This window comes from Paroedura picta, chromosome 9 (assembly GCF_049243985.1).
Source record: "Paroedura picta isolate Pp20150507F chromosome 9, Ppicta_v3.0, whole genome shotgun sequence".
Taxonomy (NCBI): domain Eukaryota; kingdom Metazoa; phylum Chordata; class Lepidosauria; order Squamata; family Gekkonidae; genus Paroedura; species Paroedura picta.
In genome coordinates, this window is record NC_135377.1 from 78,423,395 (window position 1) to 78,444,652 (window position 21,258).

The 21,258-nt window shown below is 48.7% G+C and overlaps 1 protein-coding gene across 5 annotated transcripts in view; it reads right to left on the bottom strand.

Annotated features, from left to right (window-relative positions):
* Window positions 1-15,754, bottom strand: part of CDH18 (cadherin 18) — a 902,365-nt gene extending 886,611 nt beyond the window's left edge. For all 5 annotated transcript variants that reach the window (XM_077353383.1, XM_077353381.1, XM_077353388.1 and 2 more), the window contains exon 1: window positions 15,337-15,754. The gene's annotated coding sequence lies outside the window, so the exon portion shown is untranslated. The remainder of the gene's footprint in view (window positions 1-15,336) is intronic.
* Between the last annotated feature and the right edge of the window lie 5,504 nt (window positions 15,755-21,258).

Here is a 21,258-nt window from a genome sequence, read left to right on the forward strand (position 1 = left end):
TCTTTTCAGATGCTGGAAAGGGAGAATCTGATGGAGAGGAAGGGGCACCATGACTCCACCAGCCAGGATTGCAGTTGTTGGGATGAGGCAAAGGCAGGGACTGAATAGAAATATCATGTCCAATCATAAAATAGGCGGCAGTACTTAGCCCTCATTTTGGAAACCTGGACTGAGATTGATTTCTGAGAGAAGAACAAAGGAAAAAACCTACCTCTGTTGATTAATTTTTTTTCCCTTCCACTTGTTCTGCCCAAGCAAGATGAAAACCGGTTTCACATTCTTGTAGAGTTCTGCTATAACAATTCTGACCTCAAATGCAACTAATCTTAGAAAAATGCACCTCAAGAGGGATGAAATCATCTAGGGATGATCTCCTCCTCCTCCTCCTCCTCCTCCTCCTCCTCCTCCTCCTCCTTATTATTATTATTATTAATATTATTATTATTATTATATTTGTTACCTGCCACTCTCAGTGTACCAGCTTCTGGCGGATTACAATATAAAAACCCCACAACAATAACCCCATTAAAAACCCCATTAAAACCACACAAAATAATACAAAAAAAACCCAACATGGTGGAAAAATAATCCTACTCCCATAATGGGACGCCTGCCAACTGAGCAGGAAAGGGCTATGTCAAAACACATCGGCCAGGACGGTCAAGGGCAGGACCTTCCTCCCACACTGGCCTAAGACCTGGCAGAAGAGCTCCATCTCCTCATCCTGGAGGCCTTGGCCTGAAATTTCTCTTTGGCTTCACCTTCTCCCTTGTGTAAATAAAACCCATTTTCTTTTTTCCAAACAATTTGTCTTTTCCTTCCCATAAAACCTACACATTTTCGATGTTATTTTAATGTTCTTAAATTACATGTTATAGGTATAAATGATAGACAAGGTATTAATTGCATATAGAAATTAGTTGTCATGTTCCTAGAGACTAGGGCTGCCAACCTGGAGTAGCTGAGTGAGAGGTTTAGGAAAGAGACCCTCAGGGACTTACTAGAATAACCCCCCTCTTGTGCTGACAGCTCTTCTGCTGTTGTGGAGAATGAGAGTCTCACATTTGGAAGGCATCGGTCTGAGGAGGAGGTGGGATGTGATCCCTTCAAAGGGATCCCTTCCTTGGGTGACTGACCAATATCCTCTTGTACCACGGATATGTCTCTGGGGCTGGGAGAGGTAGGACACAATGTGGAATTGCCAGCTTACGTTCGCCTTCCCTTCCTCTCCCCACAACAAACATCCTGTGAGGTGGGTGAGGCTGAGAAAGCCCTGGTGAGTGCCGTGGGGAGCCCAAGGTCAGCCAGCTGGCTGCTGGCTGCATGTGGGGGAGTGCAGAATGGAACCCACCATGTCAGATTAGAAGTCTGCACTCTTAGCCACTACACCAAACTGGCTCTGTGATGGCCTCAGGTACAGTTTTCAAAGGAGATTAGAGAGATTCATGGAGATCTATCAGTGGCTACTAACAGTGATGACTAAAGGGAACCTCAATGTTTAGAGGCACTAATCCTCTGAATACTAGCCCTGGAAGCAACATCAGGGGAAGACCCTCTATGCTTTTATGGGATCTTCAGAGTAACTGGTTGGTCACTGTGCGAGATAGGATGGTGGAGCAGATGGACCCATGGTCTGATCCAGCAGGGCTTTTATGTATCAATTCTAAAAGTATGTTTGCAGTCAGTCCCCGCCTCTCATTGAGGGGAGGTTTATAATAGAAAACTGTTAGACTTTGTCTCTTAGCAAGAGCCAGCCACAGACTGTCAGTCAAAGGGTTAAACTGTTTGTTTACACTTGTTGCTAGTGGGGACAGGCAGAGTGGGTCAAATGGTCTCTTTAGATATGAAGATTTGTTTTCAGAGGCCATTGCCTGACTCAGGCTTGTCACATCCATAAGTTTAGCAAGAAGAGAAGCTTTCTGCTTCCTCCCTTTGTTTGAGAAGAGCTCTGCCTTAGGCAGAGAGTCAGATCCATCTTGAACCTTCACCATGTAACAGCTAAGGTGTAGAGCAGCGGTCCCCAACCTTCTAGTAGTCGGGGACCACCTCCGAGGGTTGGAGAGAGCTGGCGGCCCAGCCGCCGCTGCTGCTCGCAAACGCGCACGGGCAGTTGTCGCGCATGCGCGTTTTTGCCACTAGGTGGCGCTAAAGCGCATGTGCAGAGCTGCCACGCGTGTGCGTTTTCGCCAGCAGGGGGCACAAACACACACGTGCGGCAGCTCCACGCGTGCTCGTTTGCATCGCTGGCGTGCCGGCGGCCGTGCCTGCTTCTTCCCCCCCTCTCGCTGCAGGCGGGGAGGAAGGTGCGGCTGCTGGCGGCCCGATACCGGGCCGCGGACCGAGGAGGACCCCTGGTGTAGAGCTCCTTAATGAGCTATAGGAAGCTATGCATTTTCTTGTTTTGTCTTCCAGTTTTCCCTATCCTGTTCAGCTAGTACAATTGTTGTTTTTATATACAGGAAACACTGTCCAGATGTATATTTACCAACAAAAATCACAAACACCCTTCCTCTAATATCACTTCAGTTATCACAAGCAACACACTGCCTGGCCTAAAATGACACTGAAATGGATGTCAGCCAGAGAGAAATCTGCTGTAGTTTAGAAGTGTGGGAAAGAGTGGCTGGTCCACTAACAAACTCCTCCCTACCTCAAGGAGATGGATGATTTAAGTCAGTGGGCATCCCAGGAATCTATTGCCTCTCCTTGAATTATATAATCAACACTCAGCCTCACTTCCCCCCCAGCCATTTATCCTAATTAGGCAATACATAACACTATTAATCAAATCTGGTAGCTTTTTCCATCAGGTAATCACAGGGTCATCAAGTGTCATTACAACCTCAGGTAAAGCCATCCAGATCACTGCCCATCCCCAGAAAGCCCATCAGCCTGTTGTTATGGGGCTAATACTTCAGACTGCTCAAGGGGACATTTTGCTCTACAACACACTTCCTCAACCAGGGTTTTGTGAACTTCTGTTTTTTGTTTGACAGCCCTGGAAGGGTTTCCTGAATGGGTGGAAGTTAATTAATTTTGTATAATTTTTTTAATTTGTTAAATATTTATTGGGTGATATGACCCTATATGGTCATGTTGACCTGCCATCCACTCCCCAAATGGCCAATGATCACCCTGGAAGGGATGAGAAGAGGAGGGATGCCAGGTGGGCATGTGCTTCCCAACTATATTCTGCATGATCACACCACTTCTGGGGTTTCTTGTAGCCTGAAGAATATTTCAGGGCTTGAAAAGAGCTACACACACTTCTCTTCTTACTGTGAAACACCGGTCATTTCACTGCTGCCTCCATGGACCTATATCTTCCAAACTATTAACTATAGCCTTCCCTGGAATTGCTCTCTCCCCCTCTCTGATTTCCTCTAAGCTAGTCTTGTATGTGTGCTCTGTATTTTTGTATGTGTTTCACCCTTTTATTTCTATTTTTTATGGGGGGGGAAAGCCATTTCTGGTGAACCTAGTCTAGTTTATTTGGAAGTCCTCTTGAGGGAAAATTCCCCATAAACATTGGTGGAGAATCCCAGTTTTTCCCCTCTAACTTTGTTTCCTTTCAAGCTATTTTTCCCCAACTAATTAGGAGATCACCTCTTTGGGTAGCAATTAAGTTTAGAAATATTCCCAGTGAAAATTGGGATAAGAGTGCAACACAGCCCCAAATGGTCTTCAGGAAAATCAGCTCATCTATTGCAAGGGGAATGCCATCGATATAGTGAGTGCCTGGACTCCCTTGGAGCAGTGCCTGCATCTGGAGATAGATCTCCCAATAATGATGCATGAGATCAACACCTCTTCCAAGCTCTTTCTGCCTCAGATCAGATTGAGAATACATGCGAGGAACTGAAAAGCCATGTAGCAACTGCTTCCTTCCCTCCCGTCTTCTAAGACAGTACCCCTTCCCCTAAACCAGCGTTTCTCACCCTGGGGGTCAGGAACCCTTTGGGTGTTGAATGACCCTTTCACAGGGGTCCCGGAAGGGCAAACAGCTTGGCAGGGGGGCGCCATCCACACAACAGCCTTGCAGGGTAGATCGAGATAGAGCACTTGTCTGTCTGGAGCAGCGGAAAAGAGCGAGATCGGCATGGTGGGACAAGAGGCAGAACTGAACTGAGAAACCCTGGAAAAAAAACAATGGATCTTCACGCCATTGGTCAGTTTCAGTTTAGTTTCTGTGAAAGAACCCTTGCATAGTTTTATGGTTGGGGGTCACCACAACAGGAGGAACTGTATTAAAGGGTTGTGGCATTAGGAAGGTTGAGGACCACTGCCCTAAGCTATTCTGCAGTGTGTCAAAGGGAAACTTACATAACCAAGTTCGGTTCCTGCCAGTGATGGGGCTGATCGGAGCAGAGTCCTCTCCGTAGGAATTAGGACACAGGGGTCCATGTCGTGTTTTGCTCACCACAGCGCAGCCTTGGATTCCTGCTGCCACCTTTGGGGTTAGAAGGTTACAGGAGGCAGAGGATCTGGAATGAGGAAAACTCCCCGGATCAGGGCTGGCAAAGCTAGACACAACAGTCCCAAGTGCTTCACCTGTAGCTTAAATCACTGTAACTTTGCAGTTTCAAACTTTGCAAACTTTCCCATGGATTTAAGAAAGGAATTGATTATTGTGTATAACAGGCAGCCAGTGACCCGAAGGTCAGGTTTTTGTGGATTTCTGTTGGAAATCCTCAATAACTGTACAGTACATGATACACTAGAGCTCCTTGTCAACTACCAGGAGCCACATAAAAAGGCATAAAGCTAAAAATAGAAGGTATAAATAATTAAAGCCTTGCAAGAAGTTGGTTGTTGCAGTAAACAGCTTAATTTTCCAAAGTACGTTTGTGCCAAAGGAGGAGAATAAAGCCTTAAGAACTTCTTGTTATCAGGCTTCTTGCAGGCAACTTTTGATATATTTTTGTACTCTACAGTTGTTGTGTCATTAGTTATTGTCCATGCAATGTTCTATCTCCAAACATGATCAACGTTTGAACAGAAGTATCTTTGGCTGAGCTTTGAAATTAAAATAAAGGCAACTGTAGGAGTTATCTTCTTATGCATCCTTCCTCTGCATCTTCAATCAGTTTCCCTAAGGGATACAAGAAATGCACTGTGGCTTGAATCAGAAAGCCCCCCCCCCAATTGCCTCACTTTCCCCTCCATCTGTAATCTGGACACAAAAACAATGCCAGAACTTACTCTGACCCATGAGGCTAGAGTCAGAGCACTCAATAGGGGGTACAGCTTTTAAAAAGACTGTGATCTGTCAATGTTTTTATATTTATTCTGTACATGTTTTTACTGGTGTTAGCTGCCCCAAATCTATTGTTCTTGCAATAGCCTATGGGCTGTGGAAGTATGTTTTTAATTTCTTTAAAAAACAAAATTTAAATTGTGCACAATAAAGAACATAATTTTGTAATTAACTGATGATGTTATACCAACATCAGCTGGGTTTTTATGGTTCTGGTATCAAGAAGGAATGAGCCTCTTGTGGCACAGTGGTAAGGAGTTAAATCCCAGCAGCCGGCTCAAGGTTGACTCAGCCTTCCTTCCGAGGTAGGTAAAATGAGTACCCAGCTTGCTGATGGGGGGTAAAATGGTAATGACTGGGGAAGGCACTGGCAAACCACCCCGTATTGAGTCTGCCATGAAAACACTGGAGGGCGTCACCCCAAGGGTCAGACATGACCCGGTGCTTGCACAGGGGAGACCTTTATCTTTATCAAGAAGGAACAGCCAAGTAATAGTAATAATAATAAATCTGCTGACAGAGCAGGGGTCCATCTGTAGATTGGGACTTCAATTCCCCTGTTATTCTGCAGACTGAAATGATCCCCAATTGATAGTTTTGAGACACAGGTGACCAGACTGTAACACCCTAAAGGGTGAGCTGGAGGAGAGCAGGAGAAGAGAAAGGGGTCTCCTTCCATCATTTTTAGGAATTTCCCACAGGACTCAACCCACAGTTTCCCCTGCATATTTACTCCTTTGGTAATGTAGCCTTTATTAATCACAGGTGTCTGTTTACAGGGATCTGTAAGTTCCTTTTGCTGGGCACAATATTTCTGTTGTTTGGCCCAGAGCCTCATTAATCACCTCCGCATTGAACATGCCAGTCCAGTCAATTCAATTACAACACACAAATTTGGGGCTTGGGTTTCACCGAGAACAAATGACTACAATAGGATTCAAACGGGGGCTGACGTTACCCGGTCCTGTAATAATAGTGCCCGAGGACAAAACTGGCATTTGGACTTGTACACGTGGTCAGTGGCAAATCACCTCCGGATGCCTGTTGCCTTGAAAAACCCCACAGGGTCGCCATAAGTCAGCTGTCACTTGATGGCAAAAATCAAAGAAACAAACACCTGGTCTGGTCCCTGGAAATGTCACTCTGGTGACCTGACCTACTGTGATGGATCAAATTAGGAGGCTGTTTTGAGGCATGAGAAGTAGGCTGACCATCTGAAACTGCCTTTCACCTGACCCGTGTCCCATCAGAGTCACTGCTGTCTACTCAGACTGGCAGTAACTGCCCAGGAGCCCAGGCAGAGGTCTTTCCCACCACCGACTGGAAATACGGGGGATTGAACTTGGGATCTTCTGCATGCCAAGCGGAAGCTCTACCACTGAGCCAAAGCCCCGTCCACAGATCCTCCCAACCATTTTTCCTTTACTACAGGACTAGTGGATGGCAATTGTCAGTGAAACCCAGCAGACTTTTCACTATTCTGGGGAATCTTTTAATCCATGATAGATCAAGTCTATTGCGTTCATTGTGCTCTGTTACTGTTCACACCACCATTAGAGAGCTGGGTGTAGTGCTCAAGAGTGGCAGTTTCTAATCTGCCAAGATGGATTTGATTCTCTGCTCCTACACACACAGCCTTCTGGGTGACCTTGGGCTAGTCACAGTCCTGATAATGCTGCTCTCACAGAGCAATTCTGTCAGGGCTCTCTCAGACCCACCTACCTCATAAGGTCTTTGTTGTGGGGAGAGGAGGGGAAGGCCATTGTAAGGTGCTTTGAGACTCCTTTGGGTAGTGAAAAGTGGGGCATAGAAACCAACTCTTCTTCTTCTAGAGCTCACAGCACTCATATATTCCTACAATTGCTATCCTATTATATCCTTAACCTTACAAATCAATTCTTATACCATAATTGATTTTACCATCAGCTGTGACAGGACTGTGTCTTGGATCACCAGACCCTATTGATCCTTGTCTTCATGGAATCAGGCAAAACTTTGTCACTATCAGTCTTTCCCATTTGCTCACAAATTCTGACATTTCTTATATATCCCCTGTGAGACCTTCAGTGCATAATCTTCTTTTGTTTGATCTCCCTTGATTGTCCTGAGCCCTGGATTAGAATCACAGAGTTGGAAGGGGCCACAAAGGCCATCTAGTCCAACCCCCTGCTCAACGCAGGCTCAGGACAACCCCCTGCTCAATGCAAGGTCTCCATGCTATTGTCACAAAAAACATCGACACCAGTTTTACTTCCCTTACCTATGAACGGTGTGACAAGTACATCTCTCTTGTTCTTAAAAAAATAACCAAGAAGTGTGTGAGCTGTACAGACATTCCCCATTGGCTCAGGGAGATGAATGAGAACCCAACAGAAGCCAGTGTTTGGCACATCTTCCCCAGGCACTGCTACAAAATTCTGACAACTGGAAGGAGACTGAAGGTCAGCTGGATGGGGTAGTACCCCAATAATGAAACCAAGGGCTGTTTCGCACATTTAACTTACTCCTGATTCTCTTGGGAGTCGACACACAAGTACTGAAGGTAGTTAGGCACAGTTCTCCACACATCTGGCCCCTGTGCGTCTTCACAGATCAGCACCGAACAGTGGGATAAAGAAAAGGGGGAAAGAAAACCCCAAAAGAGTAGAATGGGAACAGGCTTTACTGTGGCAGTGTGTCTTACCGCCCTGTGAGGCTGCTCCTCTAGTTTCATTTTGAGACATGTCTAAGGAATTGTTTGAGCCATCTTTAAACATGCTGCGCCGGCTCATGTTTTATTTATGCTTAAACAGCATGCTCGGGACCATAATGGATTTCATTAGCTGGAGATACAAAGTCACTTGTGTTTATCATCGTATCACTTTAAAATTCTTCAGATGGAAAAGTGATGCAGGAACGCTGCTAGGGTGTTTGTGCATGTGTAGGTGCATTTGTAAAGGGGATACATTTCCCAGCCGGTAAATAAGAGAAGAGAGAAGCTGGGACTTGACTAGGTAGACAAGCAAGCTGCTCTGTTTCCAACTGTGCTGTTCCAGGGGAATAAAATACTACTGACCTGAGTTTACAGAGCTGTTGGGAGACTCAGTGGTGGCCAAGACCTGTGTGAAATGGCGTCAACATGCCAATGGGGCCATCACTAAGCCCCATGGCACACTTCCGCATCCACTGACTCCTTGTCCTTAGAAAGGTATAAGTCTGCTTAGGTATAAAACAGTCAGGCAACTATTAAAATAAATGCTATCACTTCCGTTTGGCTCAATACATGTTCCCTTCTCTCCCCTCCCTCCAGAGACTGACGCGGGGCAATTATTTAAGATAAACGATGCAGTGATGGCCACAGCAATACACCGCTTGAAATGGGGATTAGATAGATTCGTGGAGGATGCCTATTGATGTCTACTAGCTGTGGTGACTGAGAGAAACCTCCACATCCAGAGGCACTAACTCTCCGAGTCCCAGAGCCAGAAGGAAACATCAGGGGAAGGCCTCGGTTGGACCTCCAGAGGAATTGTGGGAAACAAAATGTTGGGCTGGATGGACTGTTGGCCCAAAAGCACTTCTGATCTTCTTCTGAAGCCACAATCTCTAAGCACTATTGCTGGACCTCCAGAAGAACAGGCTGGCCACTGTGTGAGACAGGAGGCTGGACAGGATTTCCAGCTCTGATTTGGGAAATATCTGGAGACTTTGGGGGTGGAGCCAGGAGTGGGCAGAATTTGGGGTGGGGACGTAGGGTTGTGCGATTCGGCCGCCGAAGCAGCTGTTCCCATCCATAGCAGACTGGGCGGGAACAGCAGCTCCGGCAGCCGACTCTCACAACCCTAGTGGGGAGAGATCTCAGTGTTGCATAATGCTATGGAGTCCACCATCCAAAGCAGCCCTCATTCCTCAGTCGAGACTGCATAACTGAGGCATGTGAGGAGGACATGAGCGCTAGAGAGTTTTATACTAAGATATACTGAAAAAAGCATTGCACAACTTGATCTGCATGTATTAGCCCATTAGCACCAAGCTCAATGCAGCAAAAGAGTCTTGTATGGGAAGTGGGAATCCTCTAAAGAATTGACAGTATATTTTGCTTACAGCTGGGAAACATGAGGGGTGAACATCTGATAGTTAGAAATGCCAGCCTCCAGGTAGAATCTGAGGATACCACGGAACTACAATTCATCTCCCTAGAGAAAATGGATTCCTGGGAGGGAGGGTGGGCTCTCTGGCCCTGTACCTCACTGAGGTCCCTGGCCTCCTAGGTTCCACCTGCAAATCTTCAGGGGTTTCCCAACCTGGATCTGGCAACCCTACCCCCCATTCCCCACCAGTGGCTGGGGAGGATCTGGCCAGCCTAGATCCATTGGAGAAAATGGATGCTTTGCACCCCAGGGAGATCCAGAGATGCCAGCCTGGTAACTCTACAGACAGCCCACAGCCTATGGCCAAAGTATGACGGGGTACAAGGAAAGCCTTTACTGAAGTCACCTTGTATCACAGGCTAGGAGACTCTGTGCAAAGCAAACTAAGAACAAATCTGTCCATTATTTCTGATGCCCCGACCAAAAGTAACATTTAGCATGTTGGTATTTCAATCTTGCTTGATATATTGACAAGAAAGTGAACAGCTGGTGAGTCTGCTCTCCAGCAACAGAGACTCCCAGCAGGCTCATTCCTCCACAATGAGTGATTCCAAGAAGCTGAGGAGCCTGCTTCATAAAGCTGATGATCCTGCTTAGAAGAACTACTCAGGCTTTCAAAAGTAATTACAGCCAAATACTTTGCAGCGGCTTGTGAAGCACGACCTTCTCCGAGCCCCAGCCGGACGGGACGGGAAGCCATGTCCAAAGGAGCAAGAGAGCCATTCAACTGGCACTGACCAGCAGGGCGGCTTCCTCTTGGAGGGTTTCTTTGTTTCTTGTTTTGTAACATTCAAGAAAGAATCCCTGACCCCAATTCTAATAAAAAGCTTCCGGTTTGTCAAGTCAAAGCAAAATATAGGATTTAGGAGTTTAACACCAGCACACGCTTGCTGGGGCCCTGAGGAGTCCAAGGCTGAACCGTGTTGGTGCCCAGGGCTGGTGAGGGCAAGTATCCAAACCTTTTATTTGAAACAAATTATATAAAATTTTAATTAATACCTTTCGAAACAAAATGTCTACTCTACAGGCAACACAACGCTCTAAAGTCACTCTGTGAGAAACCTAGCCGGACCACTGAGCACATTCATTCCCAAGACCTGTGCGGGGGCTTCCGCCTTGCCTCCACTGCCAGTCCAGGCCTGTTGTCTGCAGGGGCCTCGCTTGGCCGCCTTCTCCAGGCTCCGAGCTCAGTTAGCGCTTCTCTGGCCAAACAGCTCAGAATTCTCTAGACGGTTCCCGCATCCCTGATTCTGCCCTCCTAGACTGTCCCAAGAAGCTCACGGTCACATTTCCAGCTCTGGCCCTGGAGGTGAAATGTAGGCAGAGGCCTGATTAGCCACACCTGCAAGATGGAAGAAGCACACTCCTATTCCCAACCCTCAAGAGCAGGGGTAGTCAAACTGCACCCCTCCAGATGTCCATGGACGACAATTCCCATGAGCCCCTGCCAGTGAACGCTGGCAGGGGCTCATGGGAATTGTAGTCCCTGGACATCTGGAGGGGCGCAGTTTGACTACCCCTGCTCAAGAGGAAGCAGGGCTGCTCTGCCTCACGTGGGGATAGGAAAGCACCAGCAAAGGGTCTGCAGAGGAAGGCCGTGGCCATGAATGACAAACCCATTTGGTTTACAAACCTCTAAAAGTAGCTTATTCTCCCCATGATGTTCCCGATACCTGCAGTCACCATTTTGTGGGCATCAGGCATCAAGCAAGGTTGCTGTGCACCTGTGCAAAGCTGTTCAAGGCAGAGAAAATATACCCTAAAACAGTGGTCGGCAACCTTTTTCAGGCTGCGGACCGGTGTGGGGGGGGGGGAGCGGCAGGTCCGCACATGAATGCGTGTGTGAAATTGCAGTGCATGGCGCAAACATGCATGCGTGGACCTGCCGCTCATGAGCATTTGCACCGATGGCCGCACTTCCCTCTCCCCGCCTCCCACAAAAAGAAGCTTGCTGGGCCGCAGGCTAATCGGCCGCTTTGGCAGTCGATTTGCTTGCGGCCTGGGAAGTTTCTCCCTGGGGGGGGCGGGGAGAGGGAGCCGCGGCCCGGTGCCCTAAAACATGCCCGTTTCACACAAAATGGCAATAAGCATGTATTAGCAGCATTGTGGACTGAATGTGTTCCACTCTGGAATGTGTGCTGGAAATGGCTGAAATCAACTTCTTCACTTTTCCATCTTCTACGTGATGAATGGATTTCCTGCAATTTGGAATTGTTGCAAATAATTTATGCAAATCTAGCATTCATGCAACATTAGCTGCCTTCAGCATAGCTGTGAAAGACAGGATATGAATCTAGCCATCTTTAAAAATAGATCTGAAGAGCAGATCTTAAGAGAACAAATTCAAATGAACCTTTACATGAATCTGACCTGTTAAACCAGGATAATCTTCGTTCTTTTCCTACTTGCCTTAAACCTTGAAAATTGACAAGAGAGTTGAAGGTCAATTAAAAGTACTATAGAATTTGATTGTAGATATTCTACAAGCTCTACAAAGCAAAGGCTGCCAAGACTACGGGGTCCAAAATCAATATCATGGTTCTCATCCGTATACTTCAGTTCAGATTTTTCTCCCTAGAAAACGAATCCAAACATTCAAAAGTAGCGGAATGGACAGGGCAGTCGGGCTGCAACTCAAACAAGTTGGGATGCCAACCTCCAGACGGGGCCTGGGGATCGCCCAGAATTACAGCTGAGCTCCATACCGTAGTGATCTACTCCCCTGGAGGAAATGGATGCTTTGGAGGGTGGACTCTGGGACCCTGTGCCCTGCTGGGCTCTCTGTCCTCCTCAGGCTCCATCCCCAAATCCCCAGGAGTCTCCCAATACGAAGCTAGCAACGTCTAGCAGGGAGTTGTAGATGGCAGGGAGCTGTGAGTTTCCTGCATCCTGCAGGGGGTTGGATAGATGACCCCAGAGGTCCCTTCTAACTCCATGATCCCCCGCCAGGAGGGACCTCGTAATCCTAAGACTGCCCTACATAAATCATTGCCCAGGCCAGACTGAAAAGTCCCTGTGGATTTGGGGGTGGAGTCTGTGGAGCGGAGGGTCTCGAGCAGGATGGGGTGCCACAGAATGCCCCCTCCAGAGCATCCCTTTTCTCTGCAGCCTGGAGATGAGCTGTGATCCCAGGGGGTCCCCAGGCCTCACCTGTGGGCTGCCAATCCAAGGCAGTCTTGTTCACTCAGAAGGACAGCAGGCCACTCTCCACACATGCTTCTCTAAAGCCTTCAGCGGGAGATGCCAGGGCTTGCACTTGGGACACCCTGCCTGCAGAGTTGACCACTTTTAACACTGAGCAAGAAAGGGGAAAAGCCTCAGATGGCCACAGGCTATAGGATGGACTGTATTTCTGTCACCAGCATTAGGAAACATGTCTGGCAACACATGAGAAGGGATCCAAGTGATCTATAAGGGCTGCTCTAGCTTTTGTTTTAATCATCCCCCCCCCCAAAAAAAGGATCTATTTTTCGTTCTCGTTCTAGCTGAAATGTCTAAATTGAAGATAAATCCCTGCTAACTGAACTTCCTAGCATTGTAGAAAACAGCCAGAGTCCAGGAGCACCTTAAAGACTAACCGAAATTTGTGGCAGGGGAGGAGTTTTTGCAAGTCACCCCTCACTACTTCAGCCATCTGAGGAATATAGACCAAGTGTAGATCAAGATGGATTGAGCAAGAGTCCAGGAGCACCTTCAAGACTCACAAACAGGGTCAGCTTTTGCGAATCATTGCTTGCTTCTTCCTGCAGCTGGACCAATGGTTATCCTTGCCATGCAGCTTGCTGCGTGAATCACACAGGGAGAAAGAGCCACCTATCGGCTGCAAGTTCAGTGCAGGGAAAGAGTTTCTCTTCAATGGCATAAAGCAAGAGAAGTTCCCCAGGCATGCAAGGACTATTCCTGATCACTCTTGGGAACGCTGATTCAGGCTTGCCTGGTCTGCATTTTGGTTACCCGCAAGCCCCTTAAGGACTAGGGAGACCTTGTTTGGCATCACGGTTCAGGGTGCCACTTGAGCCACTGGGCACCTGCAAAGCAGACGGATCTTCCCACCCACTTTGGCTCCAGAGGGCAAGTTCATAACCAAGGGCCTTTTTCATGAAATAATTTGTGCTGCTGCCTTTTTAGAAGTGGTTTCTCAGGAGGCAAGCGTAAGAGTTGCACCAGCATTCTTCCCGTCTGAGAGCAGAGGTCAGCTCAGCTGCCAGCCCTTCCTAGAAACTCTCACTGACAGTCATTATAGATTCTCTGAAATTGAGAGACCCTCAGAAGGAAATGACAGAGCTGAGACCCTAACCCTACATTACCCATTAAATAGCCACCAAGAAGGAACTGCGGAGATGAGAGAGAAACCTTTCTCAAAGCTTTATCACTGCCCTTCAGCTGCATGAGTAATACAGAAAAACGTATCCGTCACACGGAACGGGGGGCAGCTGGATTCACGATAGAAGGGAAGCCTAGGCTCGCAAGCCGCCATGCACTCTCTCTGGTGGCCGCCCCAATCTGCTCCCACGCCTGCCCTCCCTGCCTCCCGTGCTCTGAGCTGGCGCAGCCACCTGCCTGCACAGCCAAGCCCACGGATTCCAGAGGCCCAGGTCAAGATGCGCAGCGGGCCGCATGCCGAGATCCCTCCTCTCCTTGCCGCTCAGGAAGACGAGCCTCCGCTCCGAATTTACTCAACCGTGAGATGCATGCAGACAAAACGTGGACAAATTAAGAGTCTTGGGGGGGGGGGGAGCACGACCAGGGATGGATAAGAATATCAATGCAAGGTACACCAAGGAGTCAGAGGCCCTTGACCAGCACCCATATGTGAGAGCACCACTGTGGGATGCATCGTGGCTCTCGAGATATGCAGCAGCAAAGTTTCATTGACGGCCATTTGCCAAGCAGATGTCACCCCCCTTAAGCTCCCCAGTGGGTCGGAGTCTTTAAAAAAGCCCACAGCCTCCTAGTGTTGCCTCCCAGCCCCCTCTCGACAGGAGTCCTGTTCAGGATTGACTTCTGCTGCGCAGGAGGGCGACTGCAGCCCTGAGGGCGCCCCGGGAGACGTCCCACCTCCACCCATCATCATCCTCTGCCAGCGGCCTTCCAAGGGAGCCCCGGCTGGCTGGAACCTGGCCGCTCCCAGGGGGGGGTGCTGGATGGGTGGGGGGTGCGCGAGAGAAAGAGAGGGACACGCTCCTGTGCAGACCAGACAACAGGAATGGAGAGGCCGGGGGTCCATTTGGGGGGGGGGGGGTTGCAGCGCAGGGAAGAGCGCTGGCCGAGCGGCGTGACTCGTTCGGAGGTGACCGTCGCAAGAGGGGATGAGACGTGGGGCCGAGAACAGCGCCGGGGGGGGGGGCGGACGGAGGGGGGCTGCGCGAACGGCTTGGCCGAAGCTGCGCGCCAGAGAAAGACGCCGCTGCGCTGCGCACGAGAACGGCTCGAGCGGGCTGGGAGGCGGGCAGGCGCCCCTGCGGACCACGAAGCCAAAGACGGCGCGGAGCCTCGGCCGGCAGCGCCCGCTCAAATCGCTCCCCCTCCCCCCCCCGCCTCCCGCGAGTTCCCGTCTCAGGGGCGCCTCCGAGGTCCGCGGTCGGCCCCATTGCGGCTCCCGGGGAACCCCCAACGCCCCCCCCGCCCCCGGCGCCTCCTCTTCGCAGGCGAAGCACCAAGCCCCGCGCCCTGGGGCCGCTCCCCGGCAAGGGACGCGCAGCAGCCGCAGCTCCAGCCACAGCCGCCGCGTCGGGGCCGCCTTTCCCCTGGCCGGGTGGGCAGCCGCCACCTGAGAAGCGCCGCCGGACCACAAGCGCCTCCCGAGCGGCCTCCTGGCCCAGCCGCTGCACGCGGGGGGGGGGGGACCGTCCACAGCCAGGCAGCCAGGACCCCCCTTCCCCAGAAGGCCGGCGAGCCACGACGCCCCCGCCCCCCCAGCAGCCCCAGCCCCGCGCGGCCACAGCCTACCTGCAGGCGCGCTGCCTCCGTCCTCGGCCCGGGGCTCAGTCGAGGGGCCGTCCCGTCCGCAGCCGGGGCATCCTCGCGGGAAGGCGCGGCGCAGCTCGGCCAGTGGCCCGCGGAGGCGCCTCGAGCACCGGCACCTGCCGCCTCCCGATGCCCCGCGCCGCGCTCCTGCCGCCCGCCCGCCTGCCTGCCCCGCTCGCTGCGCGCCGCGCTCCTGCCTGCCGCTCCTGCCGCTGCTGCTGTGTAATCAGTGCCGCCGGCTTGGGATCTCATAGGCCTCCGCCGAAGCAGCCAATCAAGAGCCGGCGTTCGGTCGGCTGCTTTCGCGGGGTCTTTTCTAAGAGGGAAGGCGGCCGGGAGAGGCCGGCCAAGCAGCCGGCGAGGCCATTCCGCTCGCGGCGCGCTCGCGTGCCCTTTCCACGAGAGACGGGGACACGCCAGCCACAGCGCAGCAGGCAGGAGGCAGAGGCAGGAGGCAGTCGGCGCTCTCCGCGCGCTTTCTCCTCGGGGGGAGAACCCCTCAGCAACCCCCCACCCGCCCAACAAAAAATAGAACGGATAGCGGCTTCATTTCAAGCGGGTTGGGTCAGGGCAGGCCAGAAACAGCCCCCCAGGCGGCATTGAAGCCGGAGGGGGATATGAGGGGCTGCCCTCCCCGGCTGGTTTGCAGGAGGGAAGCAGAGCCCCGCATCCCTCAGCCCATGAGAGGGGGGTGCAGACCCCCCCTTGCTCCGTCCCCCTGTGGCCCCTTCTCTGATACCCACCGGCCCGTCCAGTCAAGGCCACTTGGCTCCCTCCTCCTGGCAAGAGGCTGCTGCCATTTTGGCCTCTCCTTCTTCCTGGCTCCACGCTCCCACACAGGGCTGAGCACTAGCAGAATGAGCTGTCCGTCCGCCAGGCAGCACAGGGAGGCCCTCAGTGAGCCACCATCTTCCTGCCCTGTGGTGTGGAGACGTGATTTATTACAAATATATTTGTCCCTTTCCTTGCAGGGCAGCTTGCCATTCCAAATTAAAGCCACACACAATGCTGTAAAATGTCCTTCTCCCCTCCGAGGGGACTGGTCTGCAGGGATGTTGTTCCCAGTCCCAGTGCCCAAACTCTGAGCAACCTTCACCCAAACCTGGCCACACTGGCCACCCACTTCCCTGTCGGTTCCATGGAGATTCTGCTCACCCAGTAATCAGAACAGGTTGAACATAAAGATATTTTGTTTCCCACTCTAGGATTCTAGGAGCCTAGTTGAGCAGGGGAATGGACTGCCTCAGGAGGTGCTTAGAGACCTTACTGGCAGTCTCTAAGCAGTAGGTGGACAGATCCTTTTCCTGGATGCTTTAGGGCACCTTCCTAATGCCACAACCCTTAAATACAGTTCCTCCTGTTGTGGGGACCCCCAACCATAAAATTATGCAAGTGTTCTTTCACAGAAATTAAACCCAAATTGATCAATGGAGTGAAGATCCAGTGTTCATGATTGTATAGAAATTGATTTTTTCCTGGGGTTTCTCAGTTCTGCTTCTTGTTCCACCATGCCGATCTCTCTCTTTTCCACCTGCAGGAGGAGCAGCATCACTGGCGGCACACCCCCTCCCCCAGCCTAGCTGCTTGCCCTGACGTGACCCCTGTGAAAGGGTCATTCGACCCCCAAAAGGGTCCCAACCCCCAGGTTTGGGCTGATACCGCACTGAGCAGGAGGTGGGACTAGATAGCCTGTATGGCCCCATCCAACTCAAGGAGTTTCTTAAAACTGAAATACTGGAGGCTCAATCACAAGCAATTCCCTTGAGAAGAAAAGATGGAAGGAGCCTAAAGAAGCCAAGTTGGCTCCATAAGCAGCTTTCAAATGATTAGATGAATAAAAAAGAGTCATTTAGGAAATGGAAGAAAGGTCTTATTTCCTAGGATGAATATAAACAAATAACCAATGATTGTTGGGAAAGTGTTAGAAAAGCTAAAGCTCAATATGAGCTTAGGCTAGCAAGAAGTGCTAAACATAACAAAAAAAGTCTTCTTTTGTTATATTCAAAGTAAGAAAAAGAATAGGGACATAGAAGGACCATTGTGGGGACAAGAAAGTGACGTTGTTACAGGTCATGAAGAGAGGGCTGAATTGCTCAATTCCTTTATCCCCTCAGTCTTCTCTTGCAAGGGGAATCGTGCTCAACATGGCAAAATCATTTTCTGTGATGAGAGATGGGAATGGTGGCCTAGGATCCATAAACACCTAGTTTCTTTAAATGAAACCAAATTTTCTGGGCCAGATGAATTGCATCCAAGAGTACTAAAACAACTTGCAGATGTAATTTCTGGACAATACTTGGAGAACAGGTGAAGTGCCAGAAGACAGGAGGCAAGCAAAGGTTGTCCCCATCTTCATGAAGGGGAAAAAGTCAGATCCAGAGAGCTACCAACCCGTCAGCTTGAGGTTTATAGCTAGAAATAACCACAATGAAATGTCAAATATCAGATTAAATTAATTATACAAATAGAACAGGTATACAGCTAAACTTACAGTTACAAAAGGTATACAAAAGGTACACAATTAACAGTCTTCTATTTTCTTTATACAAACTTAATGGTAATGTGTAATACAAATGAACAGTAACTCCCACTTTGTGGATAGTCCCAACAGGACCCAGGAGCTCAGCCTGTTTCACCACAGCTTCTGCCAGGGAGCAAATAGCTGACTAAATTTTTTCTTTTAATAGGAAGTGGATATTGGTTTGTGTAGAAGAAGGAACACAAGTCCTTTGTTGGTTGTCAGAGCCAAAAACAGGTCATGAGAAGGCTTTACTCTCCAGATAAAAAAGGTTAATGCATGGACTACCAAATAAGACATCATGTCTCTCAAGTAGAAGACTGTTAATTGTGTACCTTTTGTATATCTTTTCTAATTGTAAGATTAGCTGTATACCTGTTCTATTTGTATAATTAATTTAATTTGATATTTGACATTCAATTGCGGTGAGTTTATTTATTTCTTGTTGAAATTGCCACAAGGTTCCCTGTTCTTTTTGTTACTGATGTCTATAGCTGGCAAAATTTTAGAACAAATCATCAAACATTTGGTCCTTGAGCAGCTAGAGCAGATGGCTGTCATTACTAAGAGTCAGCATGGATTTCTCAAGAACATCATACTAACCTTAGCTCTTTTTTTGAGAAAGTTACTACCATAGTAGATACTGGGAATGCTGTGGACATTGTTTACATTAATTTCAATAAGGCTTTTGGTAAGGTTCCGCATGATATTCTTATTGGCAAGTTGGTAAAATTTGGTATGGATCCTATTACTGTTAGGTGGATAGAGAACTCGTTGACAGATTGCACCCAAAGGGTTCTTGTAAATCGTTCGTCAAGTATCTGTCCTGGACCCTGTGTTGTTCAACATATTCACAAATGATTTAGATCAGAGGTAGTCAACCTGTGGTCCTCCAGATGTCCATGGACTACAATTCCCATGAGCCCCTGCCAGCAACCGCTGGCAGGGGCTCATGGGAATTGTAGTCCATGGACATCTGGAGGACCGCAGGTTGACCACCCCTGATTTAGATGAAGGAATAGAGGCGGTGCTTATTAAATTTGCAGGTGATACTAAAATGAGAGGGGCTGCAAACACACCAGAAGGCAGAATCAGGATACAGGATGTTCTCGACAAGCTAGAAAACTGGGCTACAATGAATAAAATGAAGTTTAATAGTGAAAAATGTAAAGTTCTTCATTTAGGTAGGAAAAATCAAATGCATCACTATCGGATGGGTAAGACTTGTCTTGGCAGTAGTACATGTGGAAAGATCAGGGGTCTTAGTAGACCAGACACTGAACATGAGTCAGCAGTGTGCAAATGTGATTTTCCGCTGTATTGAATGAAGTATAGTGTCTTGATAATGCAAGGTGGTGTTACCACTTTACTCTGTTATGGCTAGATCTCACTTGGAGTACTATGTTTAGGTTTGGGTACCACAACTAAAGGAAGATGTAGAGAAACTGGAGCATGTCCATAGGAGAGCTACAAAGATCGTGAAGGGGTTGGAGACCAAGTCGTATGAGGAAAGGTTGAAGGATCTTGGTCTGTTTAGCCTGGAAAGAAGATGACTACGAGGTGGTACGATTACCATCTTCAAATACTTGAAGGGCTGTCATATAGAAGATGGGGCAAAGTTGTTTTCTGTTGCCCCAGAGGGTCAGACTACAACCAATGGGTTTAAATTAATTCAAAATAATTATCGGCTAAACATCTGGAAGATTTTCCTGAAAGTTACAGCGGTTTCTCAGTGGAACAGGTCTCCTCGGGAGGTGGTTTCTCCTTCTTTGGAAGTTTTTAAGCAGAGGTTAGATAGTTATATGACAGAAATTCTGATTTTATGAACTGAGGCAGATTGTGAGTGGGTGGGCAAGAAGGGATGTGCCAGTCTTTGTCTCTTTGCATACCCAGGGAATTGCTAATTGCCATTGTGGGATGGTAGGTGAATTTCCAGGCCAGGCTGTATTTTGGAGATTTTTGGTGGGGGGATCATTTGGGCATGAAATTGGGGTCACTGTGGGTAGGCAGGTAGTTGTAAGTTCCTGCATTGTGCAGGGGGTTGGACTAGATGTCCTTGCATGTCCCTTCCAACCCTATGAGTCTTTTTCCTCTGGAGAAATCCTTAATTCTAATTCTAACTTCAAGACAAAATTTAGGATGATCTAAACAAATCAACGTTCAAATCAAATCACTTGGAAGCCTAGACTTTGACTGTATAAGAAAGAAAAAGTTTTGAACAGGAAAAGGTCAATGGATGATCCATCTTTCTTGGTACCAAGTTTATGACCCAACTACATGGACACACTGCTATCTAGACCAATTGCTTTAAAATGCTCTGAATGAAAGCCACAAATTCTGTACCCGAGAGCAATCCAACAGTAAGTATTCTAGCGTCTGGACAAGGCAGTGCTTACTAGAGCTGACTTGTAGCCAAGATTATAGGTTGTATCCAATTGCCTTCAATAAAAAAAACTCCATGTGCAAGACCGTTTCATTTTTGTAAACGATTCTTGCTACCTGGGGTCTTTGCCAAGTCTAACATTTGGTGCCCAGAGTCCTACTTTAACCCCCCAGTTTCTGCTTCTCCCACTGCCAATCCATTTAGTCAGGAAGATTCTGGAATGTCGTCTCCCAGTTAGTAAGACAGACACAACCACTCTTCAAGGCTGCCGCCAGAGCACAAGATTCCTCCATGAACTAGCTAATCCATTACTGTGAGAATTCACACCTAAGACATCTAAGTCCATCAGTTGCATCGAAGGAAAACAACAAAGCAATAAAAAAAAAGGCTGGAATAAATGAACAAATGGCAAAAACAGGTATTTTGGGGACAGAATGTTACCATTCTTTCTTACCTTGGTTTACTGCTCGTTGTTGTTAGGTGCAAAGTCGTGTCTGACCCATCGCGACCCCATGGACAATGATCCTTTAGGCCTTTCTGTCTTCTACCATTCCCCGGAGTTCATTTAAGTTTGCACCTACTGCTTCAGTGACTCCATCCAGCCACCTCATTCTCTGTCGTCCCCTTCTTCTTTTGCCCTCGATCGCTCCCAGCATTAGGCTCTTCTCCAGGGAGTCCTTCCTTCTCATGAGGTGGCTAAAGTATTTGAGTTTCATCTTCAGGATCTGACCTTCTAAGGAGCAGTCTGGGCTGATCTCCTCTAGGACTGGCCGGTTTGTTCACCTTGCAGTCCAAGGGACTCGTAAGTCCAAGGGACTGCTCATAGGAAGTACAAAGTCATGATGGATGAAGGAGAAACATGTGAGGCTCCAGTCGATTTCTCCCAATAAACAGACTTCGATGAAAGGAAATCTTATTATTGAAAGTATAATAGACTAAGCATCTCAAAATGTTTGCTAAAACTAACACAAATTGGACTCAGACCCTTATCAAGCCTTTCCCC